At 35.8% G+C, this 18,403-nt stretch overlaps 1 non-coding gene across 1 annotated transcript; it reads left to right on the top strand.

Annotated features, from left to right (window-relative positions):
* Positions 1–14,344: 14,344 nt before the first annotated feature.
* On the top strand, positions 14,345–14,451 carry LOC141688704 (small nucleolar RNA R71). The gene has a single exon (XR_012562137.1). It is a non-coding gene; the product is annotated as a small nucleolar RNA R71 (small nucleolar RNA).
* The last annotated feature ends 3,952 nt before the right edge of the window (positions 14,452–18,403 follow it).

Genomic DNA, 18,403 nt, shown 5'->3' with positions numbered 1-18,403 from the left:
AAAAGACAGCTGAAGTGAACATAGGCTTAATGACAAAGAAGCAGCTTAAGCATAAGCTAAAAGATGTTAAGAATGCAAACAAGGTAAAATCACCTAGGAAAAATAGGAATGGAAAGGAAGGTGTGAATAAAAGCAATGATTATAAACCTGTTCCTGATGCTCCTAGGAAAACATGTCATAACTGTGGAAGTTCTAACCATCTGGCTTCTTTTTGCAGGAAGAATAAGAATATTAACTCCTTACCTTTAAAATCAGGAGTTAAGAGTCAGATTGTTAGATACAAACCACAAAATCCTTATTTTCATTGTGGTAGTTTATGGCATTCCATTTATACTTGTAAGGAATATCATAGTTTGTACTATGATTATTATCAAATAAAACCTTCTTTGAAAAAAGTTTCCATTGTTCCTTCTAGTGTAAATTCTGATTCAAAGTCTGATAATGTAAGTTCTGATAAGAAAATTGTTAACATAAACTCTGATGCTAAATCCGCTGCAAATGTTAATAAACTTAATAAGGCCAAAGGATCCAAGCAAGTCTGGGTCCTTAAAATTACTAATTAGTGGTCTTTGTGATTGCAGGGCAACAGGAAAAATATTCTAGTTCTGGACAGTGGATGTTCAGGACATATGACTGGAAATAAGGCCCTGCTATCAGACTTTGTGGAGAAAGCTGGCCCAAGTGTTTCTTATGGAGATGGCAACATTGGAAAAACATTGGGATATGGCAATATCAATCTTGGAAGTGTCATAATTAAACAAGTAGCTCTAGTCTCAGGACTTAAACACAACCTACTGAGTATAAGTCAAATCTGTGACAGAGGTTATCATGTTGATTTCTTTGAAGAACACTGTGAAATTGTGAGTAAATCTAAAGGCAAAGTTGTTCTGAAAGGATACAGGCGTGGTAACATTTATGAAGCTAAGCTTTCAACAAGTACTGATGGATCTGCAATCTGTCTGATGAGTAGAGCATCAATTGAAGAAAGCTGGAATTGGCATAAGAAACTCTCTCATTTAAATTTCAACAATATAAATGAACTGGTCAAGAAAGATCTTGTGAGAGGATTGCCAAACACAGTATTTGCTCCTGATGGTCTTTGTGATTCATGTCAGAAAGCCAAACAAAGAAAATCTTCATTCAAGAGCAAGACTGAATTATCAATTCTTGAGCCTTATCATCTACTACATGTTGATCTATTTGGTCCAGTAAATGTCATGTCTATTGCAAAGAAGAAGTATGCGTTGGTCATAGTGGATGAGTTCACCAGATACACATGGGTGTATTTCTTGCATACAAAAAGTGAAACTGCATCAAACTTGATTGATCATATCAAACATCTGGATAAAATGGTCAAAGATTCTGTGAAAGTTTTAAGGAGTGATAATGGCACTGAGTTCAAGAATTTGATAATAGAAGAGTTCTGCAAAAGCCATGGAATAAAGCAGGAATTTTCTGCTCCTGGAACTCCACAGCAAAATGGAGTTGTTGAAAGGAAGAATAGAACTCTCATTGAAGCTGCACGTACAATGCTTGAAGAAGCAAAGCTTCCAACCTATTTCTGGGCTGAAGCTGTGCAGACTGCTTGTTTTACTCAAAATGCAACACTCATTAACAAGCATGGAAAAACATCATATGAGATGGTGAAGAAAAAGAAGCCAAATCTGAAATATTTTCATGTATTTGGATGCAAGTGTTTTTTTCTCAAGACTCATCCTGAACAGCTATCAAAGTTTGATCTAAAAGCTGATGAAGGAATCTTTGTTGGATATCCACTTTCCACAAAAGCCTTTGGAGTCTATAATTTGAGAACAAAAGTGGTCATGGAATCTATCAATGTCTCTTTTGATGACAAAAAGATTACTGGTCTTGAAGATTTCATTGACCATGATCAGCTGAGATTTGAAAATGAAGACTCAAATTCTGATACAGAAAATCCTGATAGTCTAAGTCCTGATACTGTAAACTCTGATGGATTAAACTCTGATGTTATTGAAACTGTGGAGACTACGTCAAAGGAAGATGCACCTATGCAGGGGGAGCATACTTAAGATCCTACCACATCTCAAGAAACATCAGAACATGCATCTGGCTCTTCAAGTTCTGATTCGTCAAGTTCTGATAAGCCAAGTTCTGATAGTGCTGAAAATCTAAATACTGAAGAATCCAACTCAGAGAGCATAGTTTCAGGGGGAGCATCAGAAAATGAAAATGAAAATAGCATGGATCATGGGGGAGCATCCAGTTCTAGAGAAAACCTTCCATCTGCAAGGAAGTGGACAAAATCACATACACCTGATTTGATAATTGGAAATCCTGATGCAGGTGTCAGAACTAGAACAGGAAAAGCACAAGTGGAAGCTGCCAATTTCTTGGAGGCAGATTGGTTTCTTGGTACAACAAGAAACAAAAGTCAATTTCCACATCAACTGCAGAAGCAGAGTATGTTGCTGTAGGAAGCTGTTGTGCACAGATTCTTTGGATGAAGAATCAGTTACTGGATTATGGGTTAACATATTTCAAAATCCCTATTTACTATGATAATCAAAGTGCTATTGCTATGACAGGTAATCCAGTTCAACACTCAATGACAAAGCACATCAGCATCAGGTACCACTTCATCAGGGAACATGTGGATGCAGGTACAGTGGAATTGCATTTTGTTCCCACAGATCAACAACTAGCAGATATCTTCATAAAACCACTGTGTGAAGCTACTTTTACAAGATTGGTAAATGAACTTGGAATGGTTTCAGGTTCTTTCTCTAAATCTGCTTAGTCTTGTTCTGTGTTATCAGACTTTATGCTCAGTATTTACAGAATTAATCTCATTGTGTATTCTGTGCTTAATTGATAAATGTCTTTAAGTACTGACTGTTGTCTGATATATGTTTCTAAACTCTAATAAGTGATATGTCTGTTCAAGTACCTATTCAATCCTATGAGGATAACTGTGCTAGATACTGACCTAGTAGTCTTCAATAAACAAATGATTCCATGTAAGAAGTAATTATTTCAATGGAAACCCTATGACACAAGCAAATTCTGATAATTGAGCTTAGTTAAGTTTACTTTGTATATCTTATTACTAAGTCACAAATTAGAATAATGCTACTCATCTGTTAAGTTCTGATATTAGTAAAACTGCTGAATGTACTAAGTGCTGATAAACCTCACTTATCAAAAGAAAAAGCAAAAAGATCAAAGATTAAAATCAGGTACTCCTTTGAGATCTAGAGTAAAAATGTGGAAGGGACGACCCAAGTGCATTGCTGGTATTAAGTAGATATGCATTAGAAAAGCAAAATATTTTCTTGGTGACTTTTCACACTCTATGATTACTGGAGAAATACTCTGATAATAGCATAAATTCTGATAAACAGTCGTGATTCACTTACACTGAGAAGCCACTGTAAAATAGAATTTCAAAAGATGCATAAAATTAGCACAAAACAGTTGAGGTGGACTCAAGCATGAACTCATTCATCAGTAGGTTTCAGGACAATGACAGCTCTTTAGCAAAATTTTAGTTATGCCTTATTTCTAAGATGTACTGACGTGAATCAGACTTTACTCTTTGTCTGTTATTTAGCTTAATGCACACACTAATCACTCCATCTAAATGATGAAAATTTCTGTGGTGGTATATGTTATTGTAGATAAACAGTCATTGTGTCATTGTTGCACAAGTTCTGAGGACAAGTTCTAGTTACACGTTCTGATGATTAAGTTCTGAAGTCTATAACTCAGAACTTGTATGAGGATTTACTAAGATGGGCATTCCTTTTTCGAGTTAAGAAATTATGTTCTGATGACTGTTAAGTTCTGGTATAGGTTTAAGTTCTAATTTCTCAGTCTAATCCTTTACTTGGCTTATCTGTGAATAAAATTTGGTAACAGTCTCAGTTGAGGTAAATGCTGATCCTGATACTTATAGATATGTTTACTCTGATGTCCAACCAACTCCAAACACCCAAAATCCATCAAACTCAGTACCTACCTCTCATTCTACTCAACATACCCTCAGAACATATCTCAAATCCTATCTCTCCACTTCACAGACTGCTCAACCTTCATCTTCAACACCTACTGTGAAGCCTTCATCTTCCAAGCCAAAGAGGACAAAGAATGTTCCTCAAACATCTCAAAAGAGAAGGAGGATTGCATTAAGAGATGAATCTGATTCTGAGGAACAGGTTTCTTCTAGAGAACCTGTTGTAACTGAAGCTGAGAAAGAGATTTCTCAGAAGGATTCTGAAATTGGGGGTTCTAGGCTTCTCAAGAGGCTTAGACGAATGACAGTTCCTGAAACTCCCAAGGAATCCAAATCAACAAGGAAGTACAAGAAACAGAGGGCACAAAGGCCAGTTTCAGATGATGAAGAGGAAGCAGCTAAGGAAGGGGATCAGGAATCTCTGATCTCACAAGACAAGGAATTTGCTCCAGTCACTTCTTCTCCATCAACTCCATCTCAGGAAGCTGTATCTGATAAGGCTAACTCACCATCTGTGTCTCTTGTTGATCCAGGCACAAGTGCTGATATTGATGTTCAACACTTGGTTATGTCTGAAGTATTTCTCTTAGAAGCTCCAACATCAAATAATCCTTCCACAATACATGTTACTGATGCTGTTCAAACTCTAGAGTTATTAACAACACCTTCTCTGCATCAAGATGCTGATGATCAGACTTTAGGTGAGCATCAGGATATGGCTGTTGATCAGAACTTAGTATCAGATCAGCAATTAGAGGATGCTGAAGCCTCCATTGCTACTCACACTGTTGTCTTATCAGAAGATACTGATTCTTTAAGTTCTGATGCTGCAAATGCTGGAGATACTGGTGATGCTGCTCCAACTGTAGATGCTGATGAAGCAGGTCCTTCATGACATACTTCTCAACAGACTCTTCCTAAGTCTGAACTGGTAAATAAGTTTGTTACCGGGGTTGCACCAGTACCTTGGAGTGAAACTCCTGCAGGTCAGGAGGGACTAAGGAATGGAACTCAGTTTCATGTGTTCCAACTGTAATACATCTTGCTGAGCACTTGACTAAAGATGATGCAATGTTAAATTCTGATGATTTAAAAACCCAACTTAGAGTCACTGCATTGAGTTTTAAACATCTACAAGGTCTTCATTCAACTACTCATGCAGAGCTACACAAGATTCAGGAGAACTTTCTCAAACAAGAACAAGTTTGGAAAATTGATAAGAAAAAGTTCTTTCAACCTACCATTGACAGGATTGCTTATATTGAGAAAACTCAAGAGAAACAACAAGCTCAGATTGATGACATTCTTACAAATCAAGCTTCTCAGCAATCGTAACTTACTGAAATCCAATCCTCAGTGGAATTACTTATCTCTCTTTTACTACCTGCTGATGCCAAAAAGGGGGAGAAGGTAATTAACTCCAAATGCAACACTAACAAGACACTGCAAGGAAAGGATGATGGAAATGATGATCAAGGATACTCTGGAATGGGTAGCGGTCATAGCAAGGTAGAAGGTTTACATCAAGATAAGCTAGTCACATGACAAGTTCTGATACTGGAAAAAGAATAAGTTCTGCTGCTGGTAAAAGGATAAGTTCTGATGAACTTCTAGATCTTGATGAGGAAATGTCAAGACAGTTATTTCTTCAAGAAAATCCAGGAATAGACTTGGAAAGTTTAAAGGAAGAAGAAGCTAGACTTAAATCAGAGAAAGTCACATCTAAATCTGAAGCTTCTGGTAAAAATTCACTTCCAAAACTCAAAGGCATTGTGATCAAAGAAAGGACACATACTGAAGCAACGTTGGCTAGATCACAACCACAGATAGATCCAAGATCTAAGGGTAAAGAAAAGGTTGGTGAACCTATCAAGGTTTATGTACCTCTTGAGGAAGAAGAAATTACTGATGAAAAGGATGATCTTGCTCTGACTTCAAGAAAAGTTCTTAAAACAACCTCTGACATGGCTCAAGTTGTTCAGAGTCAAGAAATTGTAAGTTCTGATATTCAGAAGAAGCAAGTAACCTCTGACAGAGCTCAAGTTAACTTGATATCAGAAAATAGATCAAAGACACTCCTACCAGGATTCACTAAAGCAAAACAGACTCAATCTTTGAAGACTACTGCAAGTGGTTTTGAAGCAAGACTAGTTACTGGAAAGGAAGCTAGAGATAAAACTGGATTGGGAAGTGCTGATGAAAGAAGAGTACACAACACTACCAATGATCCAACTTCCTTGAGTGAACCAGGTATTGGAGCAACTCCTGAGAGATTGAATCAACTGGAATCTGTACAGATGGTTTACCATACCTACTTGAAAGAATACATCATGTTGTATTTCATGACAGATGGTAGGGTTTATCATATAAGACAAAATACCATTCCATTGAAGTATTTTGAAGAATTGGAGCATGTACTTTTCTTACTTCAAGTGGATGACAGAATAACAGAGACTGCTGCAAACTACTTAAAAGAACAGATTCAGAGACAGAAAAGGCTTTATTCTGTTAAGTCTGACAGCATATATGTTCCAAAGTACAGAGATCACAATGGTGATATTGTTGATATGAAGCCTAATACTGCACAGATCAGAACATATCTTGGTATTAAGGGACTTGAATTCAATCTGGAGTCTCACAAAGCTTATGTCATAAGACTAGATCAGGAGTTGAGAAAAGCAAAGATCAATGATCTCAGAGCTGCAATCTTTCAAACTGGTGAAGATACTGCAGAGCTTGAAGATGTTAAAAGGAGAATGATTGATGAACTAAGATATGCTGAGAAATGTTTGTTGAAGAACTATCTCAGAACAACTCCTGACATCAGAGAGATCAGAAAATGATGAAGCCAAGTCGAAGATCTACAACTGCTTAAATACTGATATTTATACAGACTGAAGTTGTTATCAGAAGTTGAAATTGGTAAAAGCTTTAAGGACTGTAAGTTGTAGTTATCTAGTCTAATTCTCATGCATTTGTACTTAATGTTTTTGACATCATCAAATATCTGTTAAACTTGTATATTATGTTAATTTACAAGTTGGGGGAGATTGTTAGATATATTTGATAATGTCATGGCTAATATGTTTTATGTTTAGCTTTCAGATCTTATTTGAACAGGTTAAATCAGTACTTAACTGTTGATCAGTACTTATACTGGAAGTCAGGACTTAAGGATATCAGTACTTATATTATCAGGAGATAATCATCAGAAGATAGATATCAGAACTTAGGTGCTGAAGGACAATCGGATAAGGACAGTAGTTGATTAAAGGAAAGAAGATCAAGATAAACATAAGAAGAGATATGCATGGAGAAGGAATTCCGTAAAGAATGGAATACTTGGAAGAAAAGATATCTGATTGATATATTTTAGGAAGCAGAATTATATTCCATATCAATTAGCGATTATCTTGTAACTGTGTTTTTTATAAACACAGACATAGGGTTTACACTATAAGTGTTATCATTATTAGACAAGATTATTCATTGTAACCCTAGCAGCTCTCGTGATATTTGTTCATCACTGAGAGGTAACAGTTCCATACTGTAACAGAGTTTATTGTTTCAATAAAGTTTGTTTTCTGTTACTTAAGTTCTTAAAGTTCAATTTGAGTGTACTATACACTATATTCACCCCCTCTACAGTGTGTGTGTGACCTAACATACTTGCAACCACATTCAGACTCTGTACCGCTTTCTTCATTGACATGTTGAAAGTCCTTGCCCTGGGCTGATTTTGTGGTGGTAGTGGAGGCAGAGGTAATGCTAAAACCCTTAGAATGCTAGCGGCCATTGCAACTCCTCTACAGTCCTTGGTGATATGTCCTTTTCTTCCGTACTGGAAATAAGTGATTTCTGTCTTTCCCATCGGACATTCTCTAGAGTATTGTCCTCTTTGCTTGCACTTGAAACACGTGACATTTGGCTTGTTGCAAATCCCAGTATGCTTCTTACCACATGTTCTGCAATCAGGTATAAAAGGTCGAATAAGTTTCTGCTGATTCGGGGCTAAAGGTCGATTACCCATCCTCTGGTTACCCTGTTCTGGTCTCATGGCATTTACCTTTCCTCAGGCTTGAAGTCCCGGCCTTCTCTTGAAACGGTTATGGGAATTTCCTGGTCCTTTCTCTTTCTGAGCTGCTTCACTTTCACCTTCAATGATCATGGCCTTCTGAACAACAGCCGTATAAGTCGTCAGCTCAAATACGGCTACCCTGCTACGAATCCATGGATTCAGTCCCTTCTGGAATCTCTTGGCCCGCTTTTCATCCGTATCCACTTGCTCAGGAACAAATCTGGCCAATTCAGTAAACTTGGTTTCATAATCCGTGACCGATAAGTTGTCTTGCTTCAGTTCCAGGAACTTAATCTCCATCTGCTTCTTCATGTAGCGAGGAAAATATTTTTCCAGGAAAAGATCAGTGAATCTATCCAAGTCACCACACCTTCACCTTCCAAAGCTTTCTTTGATTCCCACCAGTAATTAGCTTCTCCCTTCAGAAAGTAGCTGGCAAAATCCGTCTTCTGTTCTTCCTCAACTTTAACCAACGTAAAAGCCTTTTCTATCTCCTTCAACCAAGCTTTTGCCTTTGTAGGATCTGTGGAACCGGCAAATTCCGGAGGCTTTACCGACTGGAATTGCTTGAAAGTAACTACAGGTGCTGCTGGTGGTACTTGATGTTCTGGATGAGCGGCTTGCTGTAGCATTTGTTGTTGAAACTGCTGCTGTTTCTGCTGCATTTGTTGCTACATCATCAGCATCCGCTGTTGCATGAGATGAAACATCTGATCCATCTGATTATTATCGTTTTGGCCCTCGGTATTTCTGTTAGACGAGTCGGGTCGTGCTTTTCTTTTAGGTGCCATATTTCTGATAATAAAACAATAGGTTATTTTAATAACAATTTACTAAACATGTGTTATGGAATAGAAATAGTCTTTATAATATTAAAATAGCATTAAAACAGTTGATATGGGGAAAGAAAACAATTTATCAAATATCTAAAATAAGTGAGTAAAAATAGTGTGATGTTTAAATAAATCCTTTTAAAATAATTTTAAAATTTTGAAAACATAAAGGGTACAACATGATTATAAATAAAACAACATTTTAAAATAAGCAACAGTAAAACAGTAAAATAAATGTAAATGCATAAATGACTGAAAAAAATAAAATAAAGGAAACATGAAAAGGTTCATCTTATATATATATGGGTAGGACACCAGCTGCAGGTGTCAATGCTTGATACAAAAGTATATAATATGTCAGTCGTACTGCTACTGCTATCAGTCAAAACTAGTAGCTACACTCATATAAACTAGTCATACAATACTACGCTGCATCTATCTACAGATAATATACAAGATACAACACTCCTCTGTCTGCTGAGATCAGAATCCAGGTGGCACACGGCTCAGCTCCTCCTGCAAAGCCTCTAACACTGCCTCTGTGAGTCTCATCGCCCTGCGATATGTTGCCTCTGTATGTATGTTCTGCTGCCTCAAGTCAGTAAGCTCCTGAGAACCAGCCCTATGGATCTGGCGTAGTCTCTCTCTCAAGATGTAGTCTGGTCGGAGTGCTCGAACTGGACCATCCTCCTGTATCTCAAACAATCCAAAAATCTCCCTACACTGATCCTGCCATCTGACCCTCTCCTATGTCTCTGAATGGTATCGCTGATATGTAACCGTGCGATGCTCGTGAAGATCTGTGTGGGAACCTTGAGAAGGCAATGGTAATGGCTGATCCACCACTACCTCGTCCATAAACTCTGGCTGCGGGAACTGGTATACTCCGGGCACAGGGGCATAGACAGCTAGCGGTGCAGGAGACAAAACAAGCTGTTCTTGGGGTGCATATATAGGTGGCTCTAACTCTGGCTCCATCTGTGGAATCTCTGGAATCTCAAACTGTGGCACAGGAACCTGTGGCTCTAAGTCCTCCTACTGTGGAATATCAACAATATCAGGAACATCAAACATCGGAAACTTTAATGGTGGAAAATCAGGTATCTCCGGCTCAAAATAAAGGAAATAATCAACAAAGTCTGGTACCTCTGGTACAAGGGGTACCTCTGGTGCAGGTCCAGGTGGTAATGGTGGAGGTGGTGGTAATGGAGGAAAAACCTGCACTGATGCTGGGGCTAGTACTAGTGCTGCTACTGGATCTGACTCAGTCCGCTCCGTAGATGACGACAAAGAAGCCATCTAATATACATAACAATAATAACACAAGAACAATCACATCACAATCCAAAAACTCATAACTTCTAATCACATAAACAAACAATCCTAACATTCTTACTTCTATCCTATATGATCTTCCTATCTTATCTTAACCCTAATGTTCTTGTTTTTAAGGGTCAAAACCTAAGCTCTGATGCCAACTATAACACCCTCCAAATCCGGGGTATAGATTTGGGGCATTATTAATATCAACTACTCACTAAACCTGCACAAGTTGAATATAAATATAATAATTACCTCGAACTACTGCTACTCAGGATCTTTTAAGGTTAAGAGTTAAAAACAAGAACGACACACTAACTTTATTACAAACCCAAATAAAAATAATCTGTCTCAAGAACTCTCTTTATTACAATTACTTTATTCTATCTACATTCTCACCACACAGCTTTTATTCAAACCAACATTACTACTTTTCCTGTTACACCTGATCTGGTAACTCAAAGCTCTCTTCTGGAATAGGGATGAACACTCTTGGTATAAGAGGGTCCCGCTGCTTGACTCGCTTCTTGACTATGCGGGTTCTGATGAGTTTCATTCTCCACATTGACTGAAAAATAATGGGAATAACAATAAAAGAGGGTGAGCCAAAATTGCTCAACAAGCCTGCAACAATATATGTAGGGTAAAGAAAGAAGAATAAATGAACCGATAATATGTCGGTTTGAACAACCATCTGTTTCTGTATAGAATAATAATTTGCCATTACTAGCGAGTGCCAAATGAATGAGACTGGAAATAAGCACTAACTATGCATTATAACCTACTGATCAGTCAGGATACAGTGCGGATCTATACCCAACTGCATAGACCCAACCAACATAAGGAGTACTCAGGCAACTATGGCCTATTAATTAAAGGTCTGGGTAAAACCCAGTCTGTATCCTAACTATCCAGTCCAAAGCTGAGCATCCGGAATAATTGGCATGCTTTCGATGTATCCCAATATCAGGATATATCGTAATATATGTAACAAGGGTGAAAATATTGGAATATGAATTGAGGATTCAATAAATTGGGAGAAATCAAAAATCGAAATGAAATAGAAACAAGAATCAATAATTGTGTATCAGTGTATATGAACAAGAATTATCCAAGTGTAACTGATATGGAAAATGGGGTATAATTCACTATTCTGAATTTAGAATAGGGGAAAAACTTGCCTGGCGCGTACTTAACCTGGTTCAACTCACCGCCTTCGGTCTCTTGCTTGATCTGCCTTGCTGATACTGAATCAATCATAGAAAGGTAGTCGTTTAGATAACTTATTACATACGCATATCTCGAATTGATACTACGTAACCCTAATAATCTACCCATGCATTTCTATCTGACTCGCATATATACACATATAATTATTTAGCACATTGGGTTCATATAATCACATAAAGCACATAGTACATAATTAATTTTTGGACTTATAAATATTTTTAGAAATGTTACCAGACTCATACCTGTATTAACCAACCTTATTTGATTTTATTATAATTTTTCGGGATTTATTTGACTCAATTCTACCTATATTAGGTCCTATAAACAATTAACTATCACAAGACCACTCTCTTTCGGAGAAAATTATGACCTACAATTATTTTTATTGGATTCGTTTCATTTTTCTGAGTCTAAGGGTCTTCGTTTCACTTAAATTGGACTAACGGTTTAATTATTATGAATTAAACAAGATTCAATTAATTAATAATTAATTATAAATAATTAATTATATTTAAATAATACTTAATTATATTTTTAAATTATTTACAAATTATTATTACTTGCTCGATTAGATCGATTATTTACAAATAAATAATCGATACAACTAATTGATGCGCTATTTATCTAATAAATAATTATTATTCGCACCATACTCTAACTCAACGATCAACTACTCGTATAAATACGAGCTACCCGCATTCCTCGTATAATTATCGAACTATTATTATTATTATTATAACTTATATGATTAATTAATTATCGGTATTTAATTATTCAATACGAATAATTATTACGACACTCTTCGAAGAAATAAATTATCGCTCGAATAATAATTCTAATTATCGAACCAATACTCGTATAAATACGAATTATTCGTAATATTCAACTAATTATCGAGTTATTAATGATATTATTCACTTATTTTTAATCATTATTTATTAATTAATTACCTAATTATTAATTAATAAATAACTAATAACTAATTAAATAACTAATTAAATAACTAATTTCGAATTTCTAAATTAATAAAATAATTTAGAAATTATTAATTATAATTTTCATAATTTAAATCTAATTTTTAATTAATTTTTAGAATTACTAAAATCGGATTTTGGATTTTATAAAATATAATCAAATAATTAAATATCCAAAAACAGAAAACAGGTTAATTCATTCGGGTTTTGAAGATCAAACCCGGGTCGATTTTCGGGTTGAAACCGGGTCGAACCCGGGTCCTCAAGAACAGCCCAAAACCCGACGATGGTGGCCAGTACCGGCGGCTTTCCGGCGAGTCTCAAACGAGGCTAAATCAACGCGGTTTCGCTCCGTTTTCGGTGCTAATCGATTCCCTACGACTGCAGCCTCCTCTCCGCCGCAACACAGCCATTCAAACTCCGCTCCTCCTCTATCTCCGGCAAAAACCGAAGCTCCCCGATGAGCTTCGTCGGAAAAACGGCCCTCCCCGAAATCTTTCACCAAACTCAATGATTTATACACGGAATCAAAGCTACTGAGTTCTACAATCAATCCCAATACCCAACAACAATCGAAACATCACCAAAATAAAAAAAAAATGAATTCAAAGTTGCTAAAAACCCAAGCACTCGGGAACTACCTTCCCGGGGTTATACGAATCAATTAACCCTGCAAAATCATTCCTCAACTCGATTTAAAGCTATATAACTTATCAAAACAATCAAACGATTCTTAAATCACAAACGCCTAATTCAAGCATAAACCCTAAAAAAATCGAATTGAAAATCAAATCAACAACACAACAAATTGGTGATATGAATAGAAAGTAGAGGTCGGGATGATCATTTTGGTTATTCACAAGATCGATTTGGTGAACAGAAACACGATGAAATCTGCGATTGAATCTCTGCAGTTGTTCTTCACCCACAGAAATTATTTCTTGATTTTCTGATTTTTTTAATTATAATTAACTAATTAATTAATAATAAATAAGGTATTTATAGTACTGAAAATAATACCCCTAAATAAAATTAAGGGGCTAATTACACATCTAATAAAAATATTTGGCCCCAATTTTTATAATTTTTGGGTATTAATAATGAATTTTTAAATATCCAATAAATACAAAATAAATGCTAAAAATTCCTAAAAATTATGAATATTACAAATATGCAAAGAAAAATGATGTATGATAATTTAACATGATCATATAAAAAATAAAAATATGATTTTGTGGGGTTTTTGGTACCCGAAGGGGTCCGGAAAAGTCATTTTTAGCGAAAAAGGTAAATTTGTAAAACGTCTAGGGGTTCTGGAATAGCGATATGGTATAGGTCGTTTTTGGCAAAATAGGGCCAATGGGCTTTTAAAACACTGTTTGAGTTGTACGGGCTTTGATATAAAGTATATAACTTATGATAAAACACTCAATAAATATCCAAAACACGTTCGGATCAAAACAGACAACACGTAGCACATAGCAATTAGGGTTTTACGACTCAACACATTTAATCACATAATAATACACATAATTTATCTTTATTATAATATAATACAAGCATAATTTCTCGGTCGTTACAACACTGCTCCGTCTCATGCGCACCAGCACAAAGCTCACAAACAGTAGTAATCTGATTAACTTCATAATTCACCAAAGAATCCACCTTCATCATCAAAGCCTTAAGCTGAGCAACTATAGGAGTAGCTGCATCTACTTCCAGAATCCCTGCTACCTTGCCCTGAGGTAGTCTCTGAGTTGGGATCTGATATTCATTAGCAGCCATCAGTTCAATCAACTAATAAGCTTCATCGTAGTTCTTAGCCCACAAGGCTCCACCTGATGTTGTATCAAGCATGCGTCTAGAAGTTGCTCCCAACCCATTGTAGAAATAGTTAATGATCATCCAGTCAGGCATCCAATGGTGGGGACACTTTCGAAGCATCTCCTTATATCGCTCCCAAGCCTCACACAAAGACTCACCAGACTGCTGCGCAAATTGAGTAAGAGCATTCCTGATTGTAGCAGTCTTAGCCATAGGAAAGAACTTAGTAAGAAACTTTTGAGCAAGATCTTCCCACTTAGTGATAGAGCCTGGTGGTAGAGAATACAACCAACACTTAGCTTTATCCCACCATGAGAATGGGAAAAGCCTTAGCTTAATAGCATCTTCAGACACATTGTTGAATTTAAAAGTGTCACAGATCTCGATAAAATCTCTAATATGCATGTTGGGATCTTATGTCGGAGAACCCCCAAACTTAACTGAGTTCTGCACCATTTGAATCATGCTAGCTTTGATTTCAAAAGTGTTAGCCACGATGGCTGGTCTGACAATGCTAGACTAAATATCATTGATCTTTGGCTGAGAATAGTCCATCAAAGCCTTTGTATTCGCTTTAGTTCACCCATTGCAACAAGAGCTTATTCTTCTTTCTCAACTAAGATTCCTTCTTCAACTTTCTCCTCTGCTTTTTCCAGTGTTCTTTTTCGAAGTTGAGAATGCGTTAGCATACAAGCTATCTAGAGTACTTGAAAAAACAACAAGCAAACAAGTAAGTAAAATATACGAGTCAATGAACTTTAACGACCACTGATGTCAAGCACATAAACTAAAAATAACCATGAGTCCCCGGCAGCGGTGCCAAAAACTTGTTAGGACGAAAATACGCGCTAATATTCATGCAAGTATACGCGATCACAAGTAATATAGAATTAATTCTAGTTCATTCCCATAGAGACTGGTTTAGGTTAATTTCAATTAATGTACTTATACAAAAATGCTATGGTTACTATTCAATGTGAAGATGATAACAAGTTTATTTTTTTTATAACTAAGATTATTAACTAACATGCAATTAACTAAGAGAGAAAAAAGGTTGGTTTTCTTATATAACACAGACATGGGATTCTAACTTCATTACTACTTCATTCAATAGTCTTTTTATTCTTAACCTTAACATGCAATGGTAATGACACTAATCAGATAACACGAAACTAGTAAACGTCAACTTTCGTTATACGAATACCCTACTACTAGACATTCATAAAAGAGATAGAAGGTGAATAGACATCAATTATATTGAGACCCTATATGTTTATAGAATTTGACCAACATAACGGTTTAATATGCAAGTTATCTATCATGATTACAAAGGGCAAGTAATATGGTTAAAACTACCTACGAATCATGCATAACAATTATATATGAACCTATGCTAGCATGACAAGTTCTAAACCTCTATATTCACTTACGTTTCAATAGAGATTAACACGCTATCTTATAAGTTCGCAACTCTCATAAGACGAATAATCATAACCAATACTAGGATATCATACAATCACCACACACGAAGGTATCAAAACAATTTAACTAAAGAAATCCATAAATAATTCCGTTAGAACCCCACGATAACGATTATCCCATAACCGAACTCATCATCTCCGTGGGTTCCGATGAAAGCATGGTATAAATAACCAGGTCTTTATAAAAACTAATAATAAACAAAGTACGTAATCAAGAGTATTAGGTTCAACAAAACAAGAAAACTAGCATCCAAGATTACAACTTAAAATAAAGAATCACAAGGATAAAGTAGATCCTCTTCGCCTTGGTTGAATTGTGCTATAGGTCTTCTTGATGTCTTCTCCTTAAGCTCTGTTGTTGAAAATGTCTTTAATTTGTCATTATATAGCAAACCAATTAATCCAAAAGCCCAGAAAAACAGTCTTCTAATTGAAACAGGAATCTGGACTCCCGACTTGGCGCGGCCGCGCGCTTCACCAGCACGGGCGCGCTGTCATTCTGCTTTTCTGGTGTGGTTGCGCGCTAGCACAACGCGAGCACCCCGACCTTCTTGAAAAAAATCTTCTGCTTGTTTTATTCAGCTGGTTTTTGACGGTTTTGTACGAGCAATCTTCATGACACCTTTCTAACACCATTTTAGCATCAAAGCAATGCTAAATCACCTCGATCCCTGTTATATGCCTGAAATACAAAACATTACAAAAAAACACATCAAAAACATAAATAACTTGAGTACAAAACATCAATTCAGGCCTTTATAAAGCATTCTAAGTGGATATAAATGCCACTTAACACTTATCCAATAGAGATATATATATTTCGAGAACTCTGTGATACAAAGATTGTACACAGCTGCTTACAAGTAGAATCACAAAGAACTGAGAAATTATTTACATATACAGTTTTTTCTATTTCTCTAGTTGATTGCTTAATTTACTACTAGCTACTCTTGGTTTATATATTACCAAGTTATAAGTGAATAAGACAAACTAATAAAATAAAATGTGTCTTTGTCTAATCACATGCTTCTTCATTTCTCCATCCAGTATCTTTGATATTCTTCAAGCAAGCATGGAAATGGAAATGCTTCTTTGTTCTCTAAAACCTTTAAATAGGCCACCACATTCCATTTGCATAAAATCAACCCATGTGACTGTCAAGTCACTATCAAATGCTTTTTAAATTTGATCATCTATTGAAACTCTATTGGATCATCCGTTGAGACTTTGTTGAATCATCCGTTGAGAGTCTGGTTGATCATCCATTGAAACTCTAGTTGATCATCCGTTGAAACCTTGTGGAATATCCGTTGAGAGTATTTTCATAGCAGTTAACTCTATTTCACTTATGCAAGATTACAAGGTATCTAATATTTACAATTAGCCAACCTATTTTGCATATCAATCTAGTAGTCAATATGACTTAAAATATCCTATAATTTCTAGTTCTCTAAGGCATTACAATATGCAGGAATGTGCGACTAAAACTTATTTAAAAATAATCTACTCTCTCAACGGATGACTAATAAAATTATTCGTTGAGAGCTATAATTATCCTTAATCAAATCTACTAAGGTGTTTTAATAGCATATCATCAAGTCTACAAGATATTCCTAACACTTTTACTATAAATATCCAAACATCTCAACATACACCTCTTTACGCTTTCGAGATCTCCAAGTGACCTAATTTTCTAAATTCTCAACCGTTCTCTCTCGTTTCAAACTCTTTCTCTCTTCTTTTTCTTACCCACTCAAATTCAGACTATTTTAATGGCATCAAACACAGTTACACTGTTAGGTCACACAATACTGTAGAAGGGGGTTGAATATAGTGTTTATACAATCAAATCGATTTAACACAAGTATGTAATAAAGATCAAGTATATTGAATAAACTCTGTTACAATATGAACTGTTGTTCTCTCTCAGTGATGAACAAATATCACTAAGAGCTGCTAGGTTACAATGTATAATCTTCTCGATAATGATAAAACATATAGTGTAAACCCTAAGTCTGTGTTTATATAGTACAAAGTTACAAGATAACTTCTAATTGATATGGAATACAATTCTGTCTCCTAAAATATATCAATCAGATATCTTCTACAAGTCTTCCAGTCTTCTAACTTTTTCCATGCATATCTTCTTTTTTTTATTCTTGATCTTCTCTTGTAAATCAGCTTCCTTCCTTAACTGTAAGTCTTCCCGCACTTAAGTTCTGATATGACCTTAAGTTCTGATATTAAGTTCTGACTTCCAGTAAGTCCTGATTTCAGTAAGTCCTGATATGTCCTATTTGTTAAGATCTGAAAAACTAAACATGAATCATATTAGACATGACATCTCAAATATATCTAACAATCTCCCCCAACTTGTAAATTATGCAAAATATACAAGTTAATAGATTTGATGATGTCAAAAACATTTTAAGTATAAATGCAAATAAGAGTTTAACTAGATAACTAACTACAACTTACAGTCCTTGTAGCTTTTACCAATCTCACTGAGTCAATCTGAATCCATAATGATTCTTGACAAAGCTTGATATCATCTTTTCTTCTTTACTCCTCAGGACTTGAGACATTGTAGCTTTAACTTGCTTTATCTCTTCATCTTGACTCCCAATCTGGTAGATTGCAGTCCTTAAAGCAGAGATATGGTTTCTTTC

The sequence above is a fragment of the Apium graveolens genome, chromosome 9 (assembly GCF_009905375.1).
Source record: "Apium graveolens cultivar Ventura chromosome 9, ASM990537v1, whole genome shotgun sequence".
NCBI lineage: Eukaryota > Viridiplantae > Streptophyta > Magnoliopsida > Apiales > Apiaceae > Apium > Apium graveolens.
This window is presented reverse-complemented; position numbering and strand designations above follow the sequence as displayed.